At 45.6% G+C, this 22,913-nt stretch overlaps 1 protein-coding gene across 3 annotated transcripts in view; it reads left to right on the top strand.

Annotated features, from left to right (window-relative positions):
* Positions 1-820: 820 nt before the first annotated feature.
* FYN (FYN proto-oncogene, Src family tyrosine kinase) overlaps positions 821-22,913 on the top strand; it is a 130,084-nt gene continuing 107,991 nt past the window's right edge. Inside the window, exon 1 of one of the 3 annotated variants that reach the window (XM_052678628.1) lies at positions 821-1,042. The gene's annotated coding sequence lies outside the window, so the exon portion shown is untranslated. The remainder of the gene's footprint in view (positions 1,043-22,913) is intronic. The other 2 variants (XM_052678657.1, XM_052678646.1) reach the window with 2 other exon arrangements.

The following is a 22,913-nucleotide window of genomic DNA, read 5'->3' as shown; positions in this document are numbered from 1 at the left end:
GGACACGTGTTACAGTTCTCTCTGCTATTTCGACTTGTTTCATTAGACTTCTCACTGTCTGCATCTGCATTTTGTACGTCTCTCCTGCTTTTGCTAAAGCCTAAAATACGACTCCTTCAGTGCTAAAGCAAAGCCGCCTTCCAGACCCCGGGAGATCGGTGGCGTCGAGATGTGCCGGTCTGCCAGACGGGAGCATCCGAGGTGACACGGGGCTGCGTTCCGAGAGCAGCCCGAGGCTGGAGCACCGAGGAATGCCGTTACCGCTGCGGACGGGGGGAACGCAGCGCGGGGCGGCCTTTCCCGCCTCCGGGCAGGGCGTGCCGCCGCTCGGGGACGGCACGGTGCGTTCCTGCTGCTTCCTTATAGCCCGCTAATGCCAATTGCAAGAATTAGGGATATTAAAGAAATGCCGTCTTTCACAAAGGCGTCATCTCCTTATGGCTGTTCTCCCGTTCACGGCGGATTTCAGCCCGAGGAAACGTTCAGCACCCGCTCCCCTCACAGGCTCCGGACACCCCCTCTCAGCACGGGCCGCTTTCCCTCCGCGCCATCTCACGCTTCGCCCCCGGTCTTTCCGCCGGCTCCCACCCGAGGCGGCCACCGTAGCCCCGAACCGGGGGGCGATGGCGGCGCGGCGCTGCCCTCCCCGCCCCACCGAGCGGCAGCAGAGGCGCAGCCCCCTTCGCCCCGCCTCCCTCAGCCGCCATCCAATCAGAGCTGCGGCGGCTGCCGGCCGCGCTTCGCCACAGGCCGACGGCGCTGCCAATCTGGGGCCGCCCCCGCGGTGGGGCGCGGCGGGCGGGAGGGCGGGGGGAGGCAGCGGCGGTGGCGGCGGCTCGGAGCGGTGGCGGCGCTGCGGTTGCGCCATCTGTCAGCAGCCGCGCGGGGAGCGGAGCGCAGCTCAGTCAACGCAGAGCGGGAGGCAGCGCCCGTGGCAGCCCCGCGCCCTGCTGGAGCTGTGCCCGCCGGCGGTGCGCAGCGGAGGGCCACCGGCGAGAGAGACGAGGAGATGTGAGAGCCGGCCCCGCGCTGCGCCGCACAGGTACCGCGGGGCCGAGCCACCGCCCGGGGGAGGCGGGGATGCGGGGGGGGGATGCCGCGGCGCCGTCGCCTCCTTTGTGCAGCCGAGCGGTGGGGTTGCTGTGGGGCTCCCCCCCGATTACCGGGACTGTCCTCCTCCTCCTCCCTCCCCCCCGTACCCCGTGGTGGGGCTCGGTCGGCCACAAAGGGCCCTTTCAGTGCTGTGGAGCGCCGGGGGCGGGGGATGGCGGCTGTCCCCCCCCTCCCCGGCACCGGGAGCGCGGAGATCCGCCGTGCTCCTGCCGCTGCTGGGCCCGGCGCGGGGGGCGGCGGTGAGGCGGTGCCGGAGGAGGACGGCAGCCGCCCCCGTCATCCTCCGCCCGTCGCGCGGCCGCGGTGCGAGTGGCGGGAGCGGAGCGGGCGCGCGGAAGGCATCCCGGTGCCTGCGGGACCGTGCCGTGCTCCTCCGTGCGTGGCTCCCGCATCCCGCCTCGCTGCAGCCCCGCCGCTGCCCTGTAGCGCTTCCCCGCGTCTCCTCCCTACGCGCGCGTCGCAGCCGGGTGTTTTTTTCCCCTGATATCCTTTCCGCCGGTGACCGCAGCTCAGAGAGGGAAGGAACAAAAAAAAAAAAGAAAAAAGGTGAGGATCTGCCTGTTTATACGTCGTAGTGGAAACGTTCTCGCTGTCTCATCTCCCCGAGCAGCCAGGCGTAGGACGTTGCTGGCTCAAGACCCGGCGCAGGGGAGCGGTGAGCGGGAGCCGTGCGTGGCTTCGTGTCCAGCCCTGCGCTCATCCTGCGGCTCCCGCTGGCCTCACCCGGGCCCGGCTGGTGGCTGCGTGCTGCCCGCCACTCCCTCGCCGGGTGACAGGCGTCAGGCAAAGTTCTGGAGTGAACAAAGGGAGCCAAAAGAAAAATATCGGAGCAGGGAGAGAAGGAAACATACCTGATCTTTGGTGATAGCAACTTCAACCATAGCTTGGTCCAGGAGGAAACCGTGTGGGGTGAGAAGCCACTCGTTGGTCACATTTCAGATTGAGTGTTTGGTCTATGTCCCTATAATGGAAGAAGGTTCCCATGCCCCCCCAGTGACAGCAGTCAGCATGCTGCTGTCTGTGCTCAGGTAACTGGCAACATGCAGTGAATGTCAGCAGGTCTGTGGCTTTTTTGCGGTTTCTAAAGAATCTTAAGGAAGTGAGAAGGACTTTGTGATCCTTTTTTTTCTTCACAAAGCTGAAACTGATGAAAGTTATAATAATTCCTTCAAGATCTGTATGCTGCTGGTAGTAGATGGCACACTTCCTTTCCTTTGTTGAAACTTTTGGATCATTCTTATAGGGTTTGCCTGCAGGCCTGCTTCTTTTCTACCTCTAATAGCTGGGCGCCTCATCTGAGTGGCTCATCTTTGGCAAAAGTAAGAATTTCCCAGCTGAGTCTGTCTAATGGTAAGCTGCTGGCTTTGGTGTTTTGTGGTTTGTGCTTCAGGCACATTGTTCCAACTACCTGCTGGCAGAAGGTATAGTGGCATGAAATATCAGTTCAGTGCAAAGCCCTGGGCAGGCTTCTCTCAAAGTTGTTTTGATGAGGGCTAAATACCTGTCTCCAGTGAGTGATAAACAATTTTGGTGTGTGGATGTGGTCCTCAGTGTAAGGCAGAAATGATGAAGGTGGCACAGAAAACTTGCTAACTATTTTTGTTTTAAGTATCTTTAAAAGTTTGGTCCAATTCGCAAATTTCTGTTCTGTGTGAGTAAAGTAAGGCATTGTTGAGGAGCAGTGTTACTTCTGAGGTGCTACAGGATTTGCCTGAATAGCACTATCTAAAAATCCATGGGTACAATTCTGAATAGCTGCTTAACTGAATATACCCACCCGGACATAAGATAGACTGAGGTGGATTTCTGGTGTGGTAAAGTTGTGGTGAGGCTGGTGAAAACTGTCCCCTGACTTCATGACAATGTAACAGCTTGATCTGATGCATCTACAATATCATGTATTTGATTACATTGAATAATACTTGGAGTAGTTTGCCCTTTGATGCCTCCTTCTGCTACTTAGCCAGTAGCACTTACTTTGCTGCCTTCCCATAGTAGAGGGAGAGAAGGTGCTGCGTGCTTGTGTTTTCCCTTATTCACATGCTCTCTCTCAGGTGCACATTAATATTTGATCCAAACTTGTATGGTACAGATCTGCTGGAGTCAGTCTGGGTGATATTTGAATGTATAATGATGGAGTTCATTTCTGACATGGACAATGCTTTGTAATTTACTCTATGGGCAGGTCTGCCTTGACAGCGTGTGTTGGCAAAGTGGCTGTGTTTCAGAGGAAGAAAATAATGACTCTTTACCCCCTTCCTACCCCTGCAGCTCCCACGCAAGTCTCCTCACAAGTAATTTCAACCCATTACTCCCCAGACAGGACTTTAACCAGACAAATCTAATTCACCCGAGCATCTCATTGAAATCTGGCAATTAGGGACTCCTTTGGTGACAGAAGGCCTACAGATCTGTGTAGTGCAAGTCAGCAATTCACTTCGAGTGAAATCCCCAAAAGGATTCATGTGCTTCAGCATGGAGCATCACGAGCTGCGCTGCAAGGGTGTTTGCAAGCCCTAAGTAAAGGACGTAGGTGCTGGCTCTGCAGTGCTGAGCGTTGTGCTCACACCTCTGTGCTGAGGAGGTGCCGTCCAGGCCACCACAAACAGAATGCGAGTTGTTTGAGTGCCTCTGAGAAATGTCCCTGGCTCCTGGAGGGAAGCAGGCCCTCGGTCTGAGGGGGGTAAAGCTGAGTCCATCTGTGGGAGATGTCCCCAGGCTGTGGTGCCAGAGACCAACTTGGCCTCACGGTGATCTGCAGCTGAGGAGAAGTGCCCCGTTGTTCTCCCTACTGCTGGCTGTGGGAAAACAATGACATCTTATACAGAATCTTCAGAACTTTCCTTCACTTGGAGTAGGGACAAAAGCCAACAATATCATTACTTTCACCGAAGGAAACGAAGAAATAAAATGACTTCCAGTCAACCAGAACCATGTCACTGTGTCTTGCTTCCGACTGTTTGGAATTGAAATAAAGGCTTACAACTCCAAGAATGTGGATCTGAAATAAAGGCTTACAACAAGTATGGGGATATACTTGAGGTAAAATAAACCTGTGACAGTTTGGCTTTTTATTGAAGATTCCAATGAAGTATAAAGTGATTAACAGTTACGGGTTGATAGAACATATCATTGCAGAAAATGACCGTCAGACTTTTCCTCACTAGTTCTGCTTTTCATATACCATGCATCTGTGTGAATATTTTTCACCTGAAAAAGCCATCCGAAGGCTAGCCTTGCAGTACTGGCTGAATTCAATCAGATAGCTTGAGTGTAGAAAGCTTTTCAGCAGAAGAGGTGACAAAAAGGGAATCTTACACTCATCGGGCTTCCCAAAACACATCATCCTTTTGATGCCAAAGGCATTCCAACCTGAGTAGCTCTTCTGCGATGTGGTGAGAAGTTACCGCAGGCTTTCTAGCTCAGCCTCTGCCAGTTCCAGGAAGTCTTGTGCATGTGGAGGTTTCTCGTTCTACACTGTAATTTTGTAGAGCATCTGTGAGTAATAAATCCTACTTGAGTAAGCCAGTAGCCTGGATTAGCACAAATGAGTTGGTGTTCTCCACATTTCAACACAGTGTCACATAATGAGCTACAGAAGGCAGCTTGATATGACAGCGATTTGGTGGGAGCACAGGAGGTTGCCCCTCTACGTATGTATTTTGATCACTTTATTTCTGTGGCTTTTTGGTGTAGTATAGGATTGAAAGTGTTATTGCCAGCTAGTGCTCACCCTATTGGGCATTATTTTGGTAGGTACTAAGCAGAGAGGTTAAGCAGGGTATGACTGTGAAAAATAATATTAATACCCTTAAAAAAAGCAAAACCCCCACACACAACTTTTGTGCTTTGTGAGAAGTCTCATGACTGAATGGTAATGACTGTGTCTGGTGGTTCCCAGTATCCTTCTATTATTTTGGTTGTTGGCTTTTTAAAAAAACAACTGTTGAAGCTTCAACATTCAGTCAAAGCCCTTTTAATGTGTTTGTGGAGACCTTGCAACCCCTCTTCCTGCAGAACAGCCTGTGTGTGGAAGAGCACCTTGTGTGACTTTGATCTTTGACTTGCAGCTGTAGAGCTTAGAAAAGAGGCAGCAGGGAAGTCTTCCAGGCGTGACTTTGGACCATCGTGCCATCCCTTATCTTGGCTTCTGGTAGTGGTGAGCAGCCCCCAGCCCGCAGCAGCACTCACGCACCTCTCGTTGCTCTTGTGCAAACTTTCATGTTTGCCTCAGCGAAAGCCATAGCTGTCTCTGTATCAACCAACATCCTGCGACTCTCAGGCCTGCCATAACTGCAAAAAAAAATTACATCAGAAGCTTGTCTGCTACTTTTAAACTGGGTTTGTATCACTTCCTCATATAGGTACTGTATTTTTCTTTCTTCCTCCTCCTAGGATAACTAATTAAGGCTGGATGTGGCTCTGGACAGCCTGGTCTAGTTGATGACCCTGCACTTGGCAAGGTGGTTGAAACTAGATGTTCATTGTGGTCCTTTTCAATCCAGGCCATTCTGTGATTCTATGAACTTCATTCCATACCTTATGCCTCAGAGTAGACCAGATGATAGCCCTGTTTGGAGGTGAATCCTATAACCAGCTGCTTTGCCCCAGGGAGGGAAGCAGGGCTAAAAGAAAGCAGCTCTATCCTCTTTGAAGTGAGGAGTGTTTGTTTGTTACTGTGGCTGGGTTTTTCTTTACAGGGAAGAGGGAAGCCTCTTGCTAGAAAGCAGTGATGCATTTTTTCCAGGAAAAGTGCTGCTGTACATCTTGGAATGAAAACCTGTATTTTCTGAGTTGAAGGTTGGGCTTTTATGTCTTAAACTATATATAAATGATCTGTATTTATTTTTGGTGGTGAGGTTAATGGTGTTTTTGTATGGTTTTAGTGGAGAAGGTAATGACTTCTTGCGTGGTTTTTAGATCTCCCCCAAGTTTGGTAAGACTTTTCTCTACAGGCCAGCAAAAAATGTCACTTCTGTCACCTCTCTGAAAACTCCTACAGTTCTTCCAGGAGTCTGAATGTGAAGTGCGTAATAGATGAAAAATCTGCTCATTGTCATTTTGGGCAGCTCTTGAATTAGTGATTTCTGTAAGAGAGAGCCTGTTGTCAAATTCATTTTGCTGCTTCTACTCCTTAGGCAATCCTTTCAATTGCCCACCCTCTGGTACCATTCATAATTTTCACATAGAGCTTCAGCTGAATATGCAGTCCTTTTATTCCAAGCATTATATTCTCCAGGTGTCTTTGAATGATTGGTGACCTTCTGTTCACGTGGCCTGATACTCTGGGACGGGCAAGGGGAAACTGGGTTTTGATTTTTCTCATCAGCCTGTAATTCACATAAGGTCAGTGTAGTGAAGCTGCAAATTGCAGTTCAACTCTCAGTGTCATAGTCTGTATACTCTCAGAAACACGCATAGCCTTGGCTTTGGCTTCTTGTTGTCCGCCTCCCTGAAAGTTTCTCTTTTGTAGGAAATGCAACGAACCCAAATGTTGCCTGACGATGCAACATTGTGAAGGAAATGTCTTTCACATCCCAAGGTCAAAAATTACATTGTGTTTATTGGGAGTGGTATTGGTGGGAGAGGAGCTCTGACCGTCTTTCTTGCTTAGGGCAGCGTTACTGACACACTTAAAAACTGCAGAACTTGCTGTCCTAATGTTCAAGCAGGGTTGCCAAAATTGAACAAATACGGCTGGGGACAGAGTGCGTAAGGAAGGCTGTGTACCTCTTCCTCCTGCTCAGTCATTGTAGGTGGAACAGCGACAGCATTGATGGGCTTGCGCTGCCTGATGCTTGATATTCAGAGCAATTTGCTGCCACTCCTGGAAAAGGTTAAAAACCATTTTTTCTTCTCCAAGCTTTTTTCAGTTGTGGGCTTCCAGTGTGATTCAGTGATTTCTTCAAGGGTGAGGTGACCTTGTCTTTGCTCTGGCGTGTTTTCAGCAAGTGTTAATTTGGACTGTTGTAAGGTTAGGCTGGTTGGGATTTTGTTGCTGTTTGTCTGTTGGTTTGGGCTCTTTTGTTTTGTTTGTTTTTCTCTCCCATGCAAAAGAATTAATTTTGCTGTATGAAGCTTGCTGTATGACTATCAATGTTAAACAAGCTGGCAAAATCTTGTTTCTGTGGTCAACTCTAATGATTTGCCATCTAAGTGTGTGCCTTGCTAAAACCAGTGGTTGTCCTGATGGAGTCGATGTGGCACAACAGGACGGTGCTGAGAATTATCCTGGAGCTGAATGTGGAGGGTGGATCAGAAAAGCATCGCTTTCTTTGTATGTCCTTGGGTCAGGTTGGATGCACCTCCATAGCACCGTGCAGTGATGAACAGAATTTGTCATTGGGTGAAGTTGGGGTATCCCCAGCAGTCCAGGAGGAGAATCATTCTGACATGCCTGCTTCATATCCAGGGCAGAGATTTATTGGTAAATGCAGTCAGTGTGTCTGCACAGCACGCTCTTGGGCTAGAAAGGCTGCACTTCACTTTTTTGAACATCAGAAAAGTAGAGATATGACCTGGAATAGTGTATTAGTGGATAAATGTGAACTTTCCCAGTACGAAAGACTATCCAAGCTAGCTTTTAAAAAATTACTTCTAACTCTGTTCATTTTTATATGTTATCTGCCTCACTGAAGAAGAGCGGTTATATTCCTAGGGAGCTCCATCTATAACAGCTACCCACAAGCTTTAAAATGACACGGTGCTGCAATTGTAAGCAGTGGTTGTTTTCAGGGAAGATTTCTTTTTGGGTTTTGTTGTATTTTGTGTTGATTGGGTGAGGGTGCTGTTATTTGTTTGTTTGTTTGTTTGTTTTTGTGGGTTTTGTTTTTCTTGTAAGAATGTGTGGACTAGCCATTCCAATCATAGTGCCATCAGAATGGCAGAGTGATGTGTGGATCCTCATCTTATGAATGAGGGCTGACCTGATTTAGAATGCTTGCTGTCCCAGATTTAAAGTGTTGATATATTTCTGTGGATTTCTTAGATGTTAACACCTTCTTCCAAAAGAGAAATATTGCACTAACTGTCTGTTGGAAGGAAGTGTTAACAAAAGAGAAATATCACAGATCTTGAGAGAATTCAGGTAAAAACAACTCTACAAGTGAAATAATACCTGTATTTGCTAATAAGGTAGTGTCCCTAAGCTGCAATAACACTTTTTTCCTTAATTGGCAGCGTGTTGCCACTGAGTTATAACTTCTGAGAAAATATCTTGAACGTGTTAGTCAAACCACACCATGGAGATTTGCTTCATGATTGTTGGTGTGGGAACTTTGCTAACCTGTGTACATCATGACAGGTACGTAGCTTTGTACTCTTATACTCTGAACGTACAAAGACCTGGAATTACATTTTTTGCTATTTTTTTTCTTCTTGCAATCATACTGTAACAATTTCTACTCTGTATCTGAGCTCTCTCTAGAGCTAACAGACTTCTCTTTTAAAACTACTTTTTAATGGTCCTTCTAGCTTATCTGAGAAGAGCTACTCTTCCTTTAGAAATTTAATCACAAAAGAACTGAGGTTTGAGGGGATTTCTGGAAATCATCTCCTTTCACAGAACAGGGCTAACCTCAAAGCTGGAATTTATGTAGAAGCAGGGGTCTCACACGGTTGGGTTTCGGGTGCTTCCAAGGATGGGGATCGCACAACCTGTGGCCAACGTGTTCAAGTATGTGATCCCTCATGATGAATGTCACTTTCCTTACTATCCAGCATCAGCAACCCTTACTGCCATTTGATTCTGCTGCACTTTTCCAGCCACTTCTCCTGTTCCACCCACCAGCTGTCTGCAGGGAGGAGCTTCCCACTCCACAGCCTTCTTTTTTCAAACTGCACATAATTCTCTCCATCTCTTCTTCTTGTACATCAAATGATGCAGGATCCTGGTGGCTATCTGCTGGACTTGCTGCAGTATGTCAACCTTTCTCTTCCCAGCATACTGAAAACAGATTGGGCCCTCCAGATGAGATCTCACAACTGCTGTATACAGGGGAATAACTACTGCTTCCACCTGCTGGTGAACTACATGGCTTATTCTGAGCCAAATTTTCAGCTGCTGTCACATCTCCCTTGCTGGGGAGCCATATCACTAGTGCTTGTAGGCTTCTTTTCACCTCAGAGGAAGCTGGAACCAAGACAGGGCTTTTCTAAAGTGAAATGAAGCAGATAATCCAACCAGTGTTTACATACTCAGGACTGTAATGTTTTCCATTTCCCTGTAGTGAGGTTTTGCACCAGACTTTCACGCTGCATGCAACAGTATAACCTGAAGCAATGAGATGGTATCACAGTGATTGTTTTAGTAAAGCAGCAAGGAAAATGCACTGGAAACAGTACGTGCAAACTGTGTGTATTTGTGGGTTGTTTTTTTTTCCTGGCAGCACCTTACTTATTAGCCAAGCTACCTACTTTAATGTTCATAACAAATATGAGCCCTAGATGAGCAGATGTGCCACCTGAACAAGCCTCATGAGAGCTGGGGCCCAATCACTCCTGCTTAAGATTGTGGTACACCCAGAACGGCTTTTTTCCCACTGGGCTCTTGGGACCTGAGCATTGCTTGTTGCGCTGTTACTGGTGACTGAAGAACCTGACACTAACTAGGCTCTGTACTTTTTGAAGGTTTCATCTTAATGCACTTACATGTGCATTTTCTCAGAGGAAAAATAAAAATAAAAGGTAGAGCAGTTGGAATACCAGTGAAACCCATGACCACTAGCAAACTCGTGTGTGTGGGATTTGTTCTACAGTTGCTCTTTCTTCAAGGTGTGTGTGTGGCTCACATCACTTAGTGCAGTTTTCCTCATACCACAGTGTACAACAACAGATGAAGGCATGAACTTTCCTAAAAGCTGTGGCGACTTCAATTTATGGCCTGCTGATAGAGGAGTGTAGGGACACTGACTGCTACTCCCAGCTGGGGCTGAGTAGTGAGAGAGAGGGTGGGCTGGATGTTTGCTGTGCCTTGTTGCGCTGCCCAGCATCCTGGGGCAACTGGAAATGAAGTCATAAAAACCCAGCAAGTGCAAAAGGAATCAGCAGTAGTGTGAAGTGTGAGCTGGGAAGGTGGACAAGAGAGGGAAATTGTCAGACTTTTTTTTTTTCTTTAATATTTTTCTCCATCGTGGAACTTCTGTCAAGGTCTCCATTTCTATTCTTGCTGTTGCCATTGCTGTGATTTTCCTTTGGGTACTCTTGCTAGCTCCATAGCACTGACTGTGGCAGTTGAGCCCCTGACATAAGACGTGAACTTGTTGGAGCAAGTCCAGAGGAGGGCCACAAAGGTGATCAGAGGGTTGGAGCACCTGTCCCATGAAGACAGGCGGAGGGAGCTGGGCTCATTCAGCCTGGAGAGTAGAAAGCTCTGGGAAGCCCTTACAGTGGCCTTTCAGTACCTAAAGAGGTCTACTGAAAAGGCTTTTTACAAAGGGGCGTGTAGTGATAGGACAAGGGAGAATGGTGGTAAACTAACAGAGGGGAAATTTACATTAGAGATTTTAGGTGGAATTCCTTACTAGCAGTGAGGCATTGGCACAAGCTGCTTGGAGAAGCTGTGGTGCCCCATCCCTGGAGGCGCTCAAAGTCAGGTTGGAGGGGGCCCTGGGCAGCTGAGCTTGGGGGGTGGCAGTTCTGCCACAGCAGGGAATTGGGGCTGGTTGGGCTCTGAGGCCACTTCATACCCAAACTGTTCTGTGATTCTTTTTTGAAGGTCTTTTTGCTCTTTACTTGCTTATAGCAATCTGTTCCTGTGCCTGTTTACCTCAGTCTTCCCCGTCACTCACCTTCCTTTCCTCAGATCACCTGGTCTCCCACACCAATATGCTGGTTATCCTTGAGTTAATAGTTGCTCAGAATGCTCTGATCTTAATGCCACAAAACTGCTTATACTCACAGCAATTAAGAAATAAAAAGGCAGATTATTTTTTTGCCCCGCCTCAGAGAATTAGTTGTATGTTTTCAGCCTGTGCAGTTGTCACTGTAGGTTACACTGAATAGAACTCAGAAGTGACTAAGAAACCCTTTTTGGTACAGAAATGGACTCTACTTGCAATTGCTCGTTCAGGATAACTGGACATCCTTGTGCAGCAGAGTAACAGCATGAGATAGCCATACATCAAAGTGAGGCTCACTACCAAACCGGTCCTTCTGATGTGGTGAAATGCAAAGTTTTGCCTGCTGGCTTTAATAACTGGCTCCTCAGAAACATGGATGTTCCCCAGAATGCATGGGCAGTACCCAAGGATGGCTTTGTGACCTCGGTGGCTGCTCAGGTGGGGCTGGCTCTCTCTGGAAGTTGTCTGCTCCTCCCAGAAATGAAAAGCCATTTGTGTTTATTTGCTCGCTTTCAGTTAGAAATTAGGGCAGCTTTGTGCCATATGTAAAGCTCCCATGGGGGAGATGCTGAGAGTTTAAGGAATTTCAGATTTTTGTTCCAATTTTGACTTAATTCACATGAAAAGCTCAAGAGCTTTCTGGTGTTCAGTGGCAGCTTGAGTAAAATAGTTTCAGTGGGAAGATGAGGGGGACGTATATCAGCTTGTAGCTAATATTTGTTTAAATGGGTTATGCAAAATAATTTAGGATATTGTTAGCAAACTGGAGAAGTCACAAGATGTCCCTCTTTGATGAGTATAAATTATACTATTTTGGTAGAAACTCTCAGAGATAGAGACACAGCACCAAGCATGGGAGGTTAACACCTCCTCTAGATAACTCTAGCACCTTCAGTCTCCTACATCTTGTCCCCAAACGCTCATTTGGGTAATGGTAGGCCTGGAACCTGGTGCTACCAACCCTATTGAATATTTCAGTGGCTTTGGAGAAGAGGGAGGACAGGCCAGAGCTGGGAACTTCCCAAGGCTGTAGCTGGGAATGCTGCAGGGAACATGGCTCAGGGGCAGCTGATGGGTGGGGGGAGCTGCAATCGAGGATCCTTTCCTGTGGAGTAAATATGTTTGTACTTGTGTTAACACCTTGCAATTAAGTCTGAGATATTCAAATCATGTTGGAGCTAGGTTCACCCAGTGTGACTCAGGTATTGTTCATATATGCCTGATATATGCATTTTCACTGCGCTGTCTGCAAGATGAGTTGTTAGAGTTGATCTGCAGCTAATATATGCTGTTGGGAAACTGCTGGTATGCCGACTGGTGTAAAAGAGGCTGATCCTAAAGATATTCCCAGTCTTTTTCTTTTGTTAATGTTGGCAGATGTTTCCAAGCAATACACTGGCTTCTTTGTATACATTTTTTTAATCTCTTAAAAGAGAAATAAGATAAAATAAATAAATAAATCAAAGCAAAGGTCTCTATAAAAGGAGTGGCAAGAGCTGGTGTGTTACTCATATGAGGCACTTGAGGCCATCCCGATGCACTGTTCAGAAGGAATAAGTAATTTAAAACTGCTTTCTCTCCTCTGTTTTGCAATTGTTATAGCGATATCAGCATTGCCCTAGTAGACAAATTCTCCAGACTCCCTCCTTCCCAGTGCCACACCTTTCTCAAGTTGTGCACTTCTTCCAGAACAGCCAACCTTGGGCTGGTCAAGGAACTTGCTGACTGCGTGCAATGCGTATGAACAAAAATGTCAGAAACGTTCCTTTTATGCTATAGATATGAGTCAGAATATTTATTTTTTTTCCATCATCTCAGGACGTTATTCTCTGACAAGCTTGTTGTGGCTTTCTACTTGAAATGAGGCCTCATAGTTTTTGTTTCTAAGTGCATCTTGACTGCTGTTTGAGTTGTCCCTTTGCTTCCTCTGAGTCTTTCTTGTAGTGATTTCCCAGTGTCAGTCTTGTCAAGAATTACTTTTTAGCACCTGGGAACCAATTATCACATCACCTGAAGCTTTTTTGTTGCCTTACATTTGATGAAGAACTCTAACCTGCAGTCTCCCATCACTTCTGCTGTAAAGTGAAACCACGCATTACAGTTGACCTTACACTGCAGAATTGCCATTCAACCCCTTGGAGCAGGTTTTTTGGGCAGCAGCAGGCTGTTTTCACAGGTGGTTGTTTTAGGAGAGGCAGGTAAGCAGAGGAGTTCTCTTGCTCAAGGGGCTGTTGGGTTTGGAGCATTTGAATATCAGGCTATCAAGTGCTGCCATAACAAATCAGTACATGGAATGGCTTGGGTTGGAAGGACCTCAAGGATCACGAATCTCTAACCCCCCTGCCTCATGGAGGGCTATCAACCTCCACATTTAACACTAGACAAGGCTGCTCAGAGCCCCATCCAACCAGGTCCTGAGCACCTCCAGGGACAGAGCATCCACAACCTCTATGGGCATCTGTTCCAGCACCTCACCACTCTCTTGGTAAAGAAAGGTTTTGCTTGATTGGCCATGGCAATTTTCTGTCTTCGTTGGGATGTCAGGAGATGTGGAAGGAAAGAGTAGATGAGAAAGAAGGCTGAGGGATCCCAGAGGGCCAGGTGGTGAGGGCCAGGGGCAGGGAAGGGATGCAACTGTAGGAAGCAAAACTTCATTGGCTCAAACTTGTTTTTTAAATGCGGTGACCCCTATTTCTGAAGAAACACAATTTGTAAAGGCAGAATTTTTGTCACCAGACATCTCTGTCAGTCTTTTATAGAATAGGTGAAGGGTTATATATACTTTTAAACACAAGCAGACAAAACCAGAAGCTGCTTCAGTTGGTGATGCTCGGTGAAGGGTTTCAAAAGCCTATAACCATTTTGCCTTGTAGGCATATCCAGCACCCTCAGCAGCTTGTTCTACCAGCCGGCTGCAGCATTTTAGTGATGGGAATTGAAGGCATCTGTGTCTGAGTAATGTTCCTATTGAAGTCTGTCAGAAAATTGGTCGACTTGTGTGTAACCGGAAATAATGTCTTACTGAGTTTAAATTCATGTGGTTAATAGGCAGAATATGTCAAACTAATTTTCTATCTCTTCTTTGTAGGAAGAGGGATTTTTTTAACATCCTTAGAAGTCAGGTTTCATTTGTCTTTCATTCCTTGCTGGACCCCTGCAGGGCTTGCCTGCCTGATTTCAGTGATAGTTGTGGGTGCTGCTTAGCATAGGAGGGAGCTGGGATGGGACACAGAGGAAAGGCAAAACATTTCCTTTCTGTTTTCAGGCTGAGGTTTCTCTCTCTGTCTCTTAATCTGGCAGTTTTGACCATGGTCAACCCTTTCCTCTGGAGGCATCAGGCTTCTGATCTTTCCTGTTTGTTCTGCATTTTCAGCAGCAGCAAAGGTGCCTCTCATCCAGCCCTGTGAGCATGCTGCTTTTATAATAGAATAAATGCAGCTTCCAAGAAGGAGGAAGGAAGGAGGAGTAGGGGCAAAGGAAGGAAACTATTGCTGCAATTGTGTTTGGGTGGGAAACTTGGTAGTTTTTAGAGTTAAATGTGTGATGATTTGTCAGTTTTGTTACCAACTCTGACTTGTTTTTATCTTTTATAGTGGTAGTTTCATTGAGTAATTCTCATGGAGTAGGGCTGAACAAATGACATCGTGGCTCAGTGTGGTATGCGCTAGAGGTACAGTGAAGGTGGAGGCAGTAGCACTCTTCCCTGCAGAGCTCTGAGTTGGGCCTTTGTAGTTGCATCACACTTCGTGCTGGTTTTACTCTGGTGTTGCACACAGCAGGCTGTGATGGAGAGGAAAGAATGTGTCTGCCCCTCACAGGCTGCTCATGATCTGGAAGCCAGCTCAGAGCAGAGTGCTAGCCCTGCTCTTGATGAAAATGGTAATGGGTTGTCCATCCTCCTGCAGTTCAGTTCCTTGAGCTCCGAGGCTGATGTGGTGGTATGGGCACTCTGACAACTGCAGGTACCTCTGATGTGGATAGGGATAACCTGCCCTCGCGGTTAGGGGGATGATAGCACTCTAAGCAGTGGCTGCTCACAGCTCCCATCTGGCAAAACCTGTTATTTTCTTCCCGGTTGTTTTCACCTGAACACCTAGTAGTCTAGAAGAAGGAAATCTGCATTCAGTCATTTGTTTTTATAATCTCTTCTGTGTTACATGTTTGTGTGGGCTGCTAGTACATGTCCAGAACAGATCATTTCACAGCTATTGCAAAGTCAAGAACCTGTCTCTGCAATTGCTCTACTGCTTTTTAAGAGAGACATGCTGTGCTCACAGCAAAAGTGAGTGAAGAGCCACTCCTAAAAGTACCAATAACCTACTGTTTCTGTAAGAGAAATCATTTTTCCTAAGTACCGGTATGGCAGAGAGGCAAATAATTGTCTTTATTGCCAGCTTACTTACAAACACGTGCAGAGGTTTCTGTCTGTTGTCAGAGCATGTGCATGGGCAGCGTGCAGCAATGGGAGCTCAAGAGGGAGGGGTGCCTGCCCATAATCTCCACCAAGCATCTCACTTGTCTCTTCGCAGTGTCTGTACCCAGTACTGCCATAACATGTGTATTTAAGTCAGCATTGACTCAGGCTGCATCTTAAGCCACAAAGCACACAAGCATGTTGAAATTAGGGCGGGTGGGTACCAAGCAAGCTTTCCTGCATCTTGCTTTACTGAGGATTGCATGTTGGAAACTTAGGATGGGGAAAGGATCTTAACGGATCTTAAGTCGCTGCTGCCTTCATGCTGAATGCAGATCATTGTTGACCCCTCATAGCTTACCCTGTCTCGGAGAGCTCAAGGAATGGGCATCTCCACTGTGTACTCCTGCTCTCTTCTGCATATCAATATTTGGAAAGCTTTTTCTAGCATCCAGTTTTTTGCTTTGTTTGTATAGAGCATCTCTGTTCAGGGAACACAGAGAAATGGGAAGGTCAAAAGAGCGCAGCCCCTGAAAGCTTATCTGTTATTCCTGTCAATGTTGCTTATGCTAGTAGCACACCCTGCTACTTTGTGCAAAGCCTGTATTCTTGTGACAGCTTTTTCTTTCCTTCAAGGCTGCTAACACTCCCCATTCTTTTCCTTCTTTATTAACTTGGCTGATTTCTCTAGGCCATGACATGGAAAAGCCTTCCCTGCAGGTTGTGGGCGAGCAGTGTTAGTTTGTCTGCTGGGATCTCATGGAGGAAGAGGTGACTCTTGTGCTGATTCCTGATGTTGTGCCAGTGAGGAGAGGAGGGGAAGCAAGAGAAAACAAGCTGTGGTGAGATAGGGCAGAGAAACCTTCACCTGCTGAGTTCCTTCTGTTTGTTTGTTGTTTTTTTTCCCCAGGCTCTGCAGGTGATTGAACTGGGGATTTGAGGGCTTCTTTCCCTTTGCTGCTAGGACCAACTCATGAAGTCTGTCAGTAAATGTAGTGCTGTGTTCATAACCATGAGTGCCACTGCCCCTCCATTGTGCCTAGCACAGAGAGATGAAAGCAGCATGACGTTTTCAATTTCTCCCTGAGCTTAAACAGGAGAGATTGTGCATCAGCCTGCTGATTAATCACAGGCGCTCATGTGATGAACAGTCCTCCAGGGATGGAAAAGGTTAGTTTGCTTTTAACAGTCTTAAAATAGCCCCATTTCAAAGAACATTTCCATGATTCTTTTTCTTAAGTCAAGGATGCAGAAGTGCTTGCAGTGTTGTGTGCTTGACAGTGTGTTTGTACGGTGTGACCACAGGCTTTTTTCCTGTCAGGGCCCTTGCTTCCCCCATCAGATTGCTCCAGACCCAGCTTGGATCAGAAGACAGATGAGTTTCTGTAGAAGGGCAGCTGCAGGAACTGGGAGGTGCTGTGTGAAAGAGGTGGGGAGCTCTGTGGGAGGGGAAAGGAGAGGATCTGCTCGACATGTAGGAAACAAAATCTGTTTATGCACATGGTTATGAAAAAATGACTGATTTTCCCTGTGCACCCATGCTGATAGGCTATGGGGTGACTGGAGGAGTGTTGAGCACATGCAAGTGCAAATGGAGTCAATGGGCTCATTGCTCCCAAGTATACTGAATAGTCAGGCCTCATTTGTCTCCAATTGGGCACCTAAATAAAGGGCACTTTTGAATTTATCTTCTCACTGTCAGTTCCTGTCATAAAGTGCCAATAATGCTTCTGGTGTCTTAGGATGCTGTGGAGGGGGGAAAAAAAAAGCATGCTTTGTGAGGAAAAACTCAAGTATTGCAGGGACCCATGAGTAAACTCGTTTTGTGTTCTCAGCGGGCTGAGAATAGCAGTCTGTGAATGCCCCCCCAAAAAGAGTATTAAATGACCACACTGAATAAGCATCAGTCATTTTAGGCACTGAGGGAGACTGTACTCGTGTGGAAACCTCTCAATGTGCTCTGCAGGGAAGAGCTGTCTCAGTGTGACGTGAGGGGCAAGCGGAGGAAAGCCAGGAGCATCTCCAGAGAGCGCTGGGTTTGTGCACCATTTTATTGCCGTGGCATTTCTGTCATGCTAAGAGGTGTAGCTGTTCTTTGGATACAAACCTCTGAGGTGCTGGGGGGAGAGCTGGGGAGCGTGACCTGGTATTGCTCACGTTTGCCCAGGGCCTTGCAGCACAGAGGTCTCTGCTAGCTTGTGCTGCGAGTCTGAGCATGTGAACCGTCCTCATTTGCTGCATTTGTGGCAAAGATGACAAACCAGCCTTTGTGTGAGTGCAAAACCGGGCAGACCAAAGCACAGGATGGAAATTTGGTGCTGTTACGATGGTGGGTGTCTGTGGGCTCCTCACCTCTTTGTTGCTTGTGGTGGGAACAAGAACGGGTCTGAAAGCCGTGTTAGTTTTGTGGGGCACTGGACTGGATTAGAGAAGTTGTATTGTTGAGGGAAGAGGATTTGGGACCCTGCAGGATCTTAAAACTTCTGTATTTTAACCATCTGACTCTCAGCATGTGGGTTTCAGTGCCCAGTAACACTTTTAATTTTATACACTAACTGCTGGGGATCTGGTCTTCGTGTGAAGAACTCTGTAGTTATAAAGAATGTAAAACAGCTCTTTAATTGATATGTATTAGATCTTACTGTCCTTTACAGGTAACACAAAGCAAAGTCAGAACATAAACAAGCAGCCCCACATATGGCAGCACAGTTACTCTGGTTTATTTTAAGCCTAATTATGCTTGAAAGGTGTTGGTGAAATTGAGAACTTGGCTTTTGGCACTTCTCAGCACAATCTTAATTAACCATCGACACCCTTTTTCATGTAATCCTGTGAAGAGCTCCAGCCCTGTGTTCTTATTTCCCTCCTCTCATTGCAGAGTTAATACTCTCTATTTCATAAGCTAGCATATCTTCTCTTTTGCCAGTTATTTTTAAACTTTTCTGAAAACTGTTTGGAGGTGCCCCTGTGTGTCAAAGCACATCTGATTGAGCCGTCATCCCTTTCTGACTTTCAGCAGAAGACTTCAGGGAAATATATAAATATCTGCAGTGCCTGCAGTGGGGGCAATGGAACATTGTGAAGTGCATTTGTGCTGTTAAGCAGGGATTGTAGAATGCACAGAAGACATGCGAGGAAGCAGCTAAATACAGCTTTTATTGGCAAAGTGAAGTGTTTGTAAATGAAGCCTCTTGTAGATGTTGAATTGATTTTGGTGGGTTGAGTTTTTTTTTGGTCATTTGTATTGACAGAGTATAAAGAAATTTAACACATAAAGGTAGTTGCTGAATAGCTCTGGTAATGTTGCAATCAGCCAATTTTTATAAGTAGGAGTAACAAGGAAAAGTTCTCTGCCTTCCTAAAAATTCAGTTTTTGTGTTTCATGATGATTTTTGAACTAGAGATGATGGACTTGATAAATTATTTGATACCATTTTGAAAAGTTACTTTAGTTACTGGAAGGAAGAGTAACTTTTTTTTGTTCTTGTTTTTTGTTTCTACCTCCTTGTTGGAAAGATGAGGATTGTGAGAGGAAGGGAAGAAATGGGGGTGGGAGGAGATCTTGTTTGGTGGTTGACTTTTATTTGAAGGAAAAAATATTTTTAAACCTCCAAAATAGCATTTGATTCATATAATCCCTGGTGTGCTTGTATAATCTGCTTATGATTTATAATACAAAATCAAAAAATCCCCTCAAGTCCTTGGTCAGAAGTATTTTGGCACTTGAAACACTTTAAGGAGTCTAAAGGGGGGGAAAAAAAAAGCCAACCACCACCTCTGTCTTATTAACATTTTTGTATTAACAATAGCTGATTCAATGCCAATATTGCCTGTCCCCAGTGCGATGCTGATGACATCTCGAGAGAGGTGGGTAGATGTCTATATTGTGCTCTGAGAAAATGTTACATAAACTTAGACTTGTAATTCTCTTTTTCCTTCTTTAAACAACAAGAGCAAAAGAAAAAAGAAAAAAAAAAGGTCAGATATCTGTGAGAGGTCATCTTCCTTTGGCTGAATACTGCAAAGTAAACCAGGTCACAAGTGCATACATGCATCTCAAACAGGCTTCACAGTACATCTGCACTTAAATACTTGCATGTTTATTCTCTCTATATATATTTTTATAGTAATGTGTGTTCTCTAAAATTCAAAGCGAGAGATTCTACAGAACGTGGTGCTGCTTGTAGTTGTAGCTTTAACAAAAACCTGATTGTATTTCAGGACACAAGCAAATGGCGCTCACACTTAACTTACTAATTTCAAACAGCCACTTCCTGTGACTGATTTCCTGAGGACTCCCGAGGACAGTGGTCTTTTCCATTGTCATTTTGTTCGTCAGTATAAAGCAGAGATTATCTGCCTTCTGCCATTTCCTCTTCTCTCTGTTTCTTTCTGGGCAGAAGGGAAAATAACTTTTCCCTCTGGCCAATGCAGCTGTTAGCACGTCATGAAACTTCTCTAAGTCCAGCTGCAGGAAACTTTGCCCAAGTGGACCATATGTACTCTGGGTCTCATTCTGTTGTCTTGCTTGTTTTTATTTAATGTAGTTAGTGTGCTGGTTTTGCTTTGAAAAATTTGCTTTATTGTAGCAGAGTTTGCTGCGGAGATGCTGTGATCAATTTGTGGTTCCTTGTGGGGAAACTTTTTAATTGAAGTGCCACATGATAGGAAAAAAAATTTAATAAAAATTTAATGCAAGAGCACTATGTTTCATAAGGTAAGAAAGTTGCTTTTAAGCAATATTACAATAGCACATACGTGACAGAAGCATCTGTGCCATGATAAATGTTATGAAAAGATTATAGTTGCCCATAGAATTTAGGGTCTTTTCTTCTTTAGAACTGTCTTTTTTCTGCCATCTGCTGTTCAATTCAGACCACTTTCATTCTACTTCTGAGTTTGTTGCAGTCACTGTTTCAGTCTCACTGCAAGGAAAATCTCACTTGCGAAACTCCAATGTAATCTATAGGAAAAAATGCTGCATTTGAATTATTTCAAAATACTTTTCAAGGATCAAAATGATAAATTAATAATCATATTAAAAAAAATATCAATCTGTATATGTTTCTCCTTGCCATCTCCCCCACCAACACCCTGGCCTGTTGTATTGGTGTTTCCACTCAGAAAAGACATTTCAACATCTGACAGCTGTGTTGGAGAGGTCAGGGAATGAAGGGACATGAGACCCACAATGACTTGATTTGTGTTGAGAGGAGAAGTCACACTAGAAAAAAAAGACTGGCTATGGAATCTACGTGGGGTGAACTGATTCTATCTGGAAAAGCATTGCTGAAGCCAATCCTCTGTCAAGGGGATACATGGCCCTGCTGGAGCAGTGTTTGGGTGGAGCTGCTGGCCCTCCCTCTGGATTGAGAAAAGGTGGTGAAAAATACAGCCAGGGCAGGAATAAGCCTGCAGAAGGCACACAACTGTTGAAACTAAAACAGAAAATACATACACTTGAAAAGAGCAAAATCCCACAGTGGCATGTAATATGGATGAGAGTGGGTTGAAGCCAAATAATGGAAGTTTTTATCAAAACCAGAGGAGATGCTGCAAGTTCCTTGACAAGGAAGCTGTTTGGTTGTTATAATTAAAAGCAGTAATAAGCATTTTGATGTTTCAGAGTGGGTCTGTTTGGGATGTGGCAGTGCAGAGCACTTGTGTTTAATCTGATCTATTCTCCAGGAGTGGGATAGTGGCTTTGAGTGCAAGGCTGGGGAGGGATCGTTTATGTGTGCAAAGAGAACACATGAAACTTCCAGGACCAGGGTGAAGATGCTGAGATGAGAAAGGCTGAACCAAGCCGAGACTGGAACAGCTCAGCACAAGGGGTGGGGAGGTGTGGTTGTAGGAATCACAGAATCACAGGGTAGCTGATGCGGGAAGGGACCTCTGGAGGCCATCTGGATGCTTTGGTGAAGTGTAAGGGAAGAAATACGGGAGACAGAGGAGTGTCTGAGGAGGAGGCATGCGCAGGCTGCTGTACCAGTCCTTTATGGCTAGACTTGGGAGAGAGGTGGCACCCGGCCCATGGAACATCAGAACCAGAGCAACCCACTTTGTGGTCTCCATCCCTTCTGACTGGGAGAGAGTGTGGGGTTGGGCACAGGGAGGGAGCATGGCATTGTACGTAGTAGGTGCTGTTCTGGGGCTGTACCTGATGTGCTAAGGGTGACCTTCAGTATTTATTATTTTCTGGGCCCTCAGAGTGAGGAACAGCCTTGTTGCCTGCCCGTGCCGTCACAACAAAACATGTGCAGCAAAATGGCAGAACGCTTCTGTGTATTTTTAACTGGCTTAAGTGTGTGAGATGCCAAAGCTTGGAGCTCTCTTATTTGCTCTCAGTTGCTTCATTTTTTTTCTCCTGGATTAGCATTCGGGGGGAGTGTTTTGGTTTTAGGGTGCGTTGGGTTGTTTTGGAAGGAAGCAAATTGCAGTCAAGGGGGCGGGTCGCAGGGAATAGTAGTGGGGAATGGGATACAGTTGGAGAAGAAGCAGTTCTACAAAAACCCACTTGCCCATCACAAAGAAAAGCTAAGAGAGGAAAACACGTTTCTTTCATTTCATTTTTCTAGTCCTTTATCTCCAGGTAAATGTTTAAATTCTAAGTACCAAATGAAGGAGCTATGTGAAGGGCAGCATTTGCTGTGCCTCGCAGCGTGTTGCGTGGTACAATAGAGAATTCTTTAGAGAACCTGGAAATCACGGTGAAGAAATAGGACAAATGTTCAAAACTTTCTTAATTAACTTGCATTATCAGTTGCTGCACTGGGTTGGTTTTTCTCATTTGAATTTTCAATCTAGAGCTCCTTCTGAACGGAGTATTTCATTACTACTGCTACAATTTAGTCCTTGCAATCTGAACATTTCAAAAAATGATGGACTTTCCTATCTAAGAAAAAGCTACACAAAGTTCTGGCTTTTAAAAGCTTAAAACTCATTCTGATATAAATGAGAAAAGTCTAGTCTCACTATGAATCTTTTTTTTCTGAGAAAGTTAGGAGGTTTTCATATTTATTTAGATAGAGATGTTTTAAAATTTGCACGCAGTTCTTTGAAATTGTGTATTTTGTTGCTGAAAATGTCATTTTTAGTTCTAAATAAAAAATGATAAATACTTATCCAGGAGTCTGGAGCTCCAGGATTAATGTGGTTGAACTAGTTAAATGTTAAATCTATTCAAAGAAAAACTGCATAGAGCCTGCAAATGTTCCTGTATTCAAGTAAATCCTTTTTATATTGAGTCTGGTTTGCTAAAGACGTAAGTGCTCTGCCAGCTTGTTCTGTATAGATAAGTTATACCTATGTTACAGGTGTTATCTTAGGGTGTTGTATTTGCTGTCCCAGTAATCCTAAGCTGAGCACACAATTTAATTCTGTTTTGTATTTAAATAGGAATCGGCCTTCTTGAATTGGAGGCAGAGTGCTGTAGAACACAGTAGATTTTATAGAAATGCTTCAAAATCCCTGATGAGTGGAAGCGTAAGTTTCTCAAGAAATGGCATGGGCTGTGTTTTAGTATTTCTCTCTTTTCCTTCAAATAT

The sequence above is a fragment of the Tympanuchus pallidicinctus genome, unplaced genomic scaffold (genome assembly GCF_026119805.1).
Source record: "Tympanuchus pallidicinctus isolate F22 unplaced genomic scaffold, pur_lepc_1.0 scaffold1, whole genome shotgun sequence".
Lineage (NCBI taxonomy): Eukaryota > Metazoa > Chordata > Aves > Galliformes > Phasianidae > Tympanuchus > Tympanuchus pallidicinctus.
This window is presented reverse-complemented; position numbering and strand designations above follow the sequence as displayed.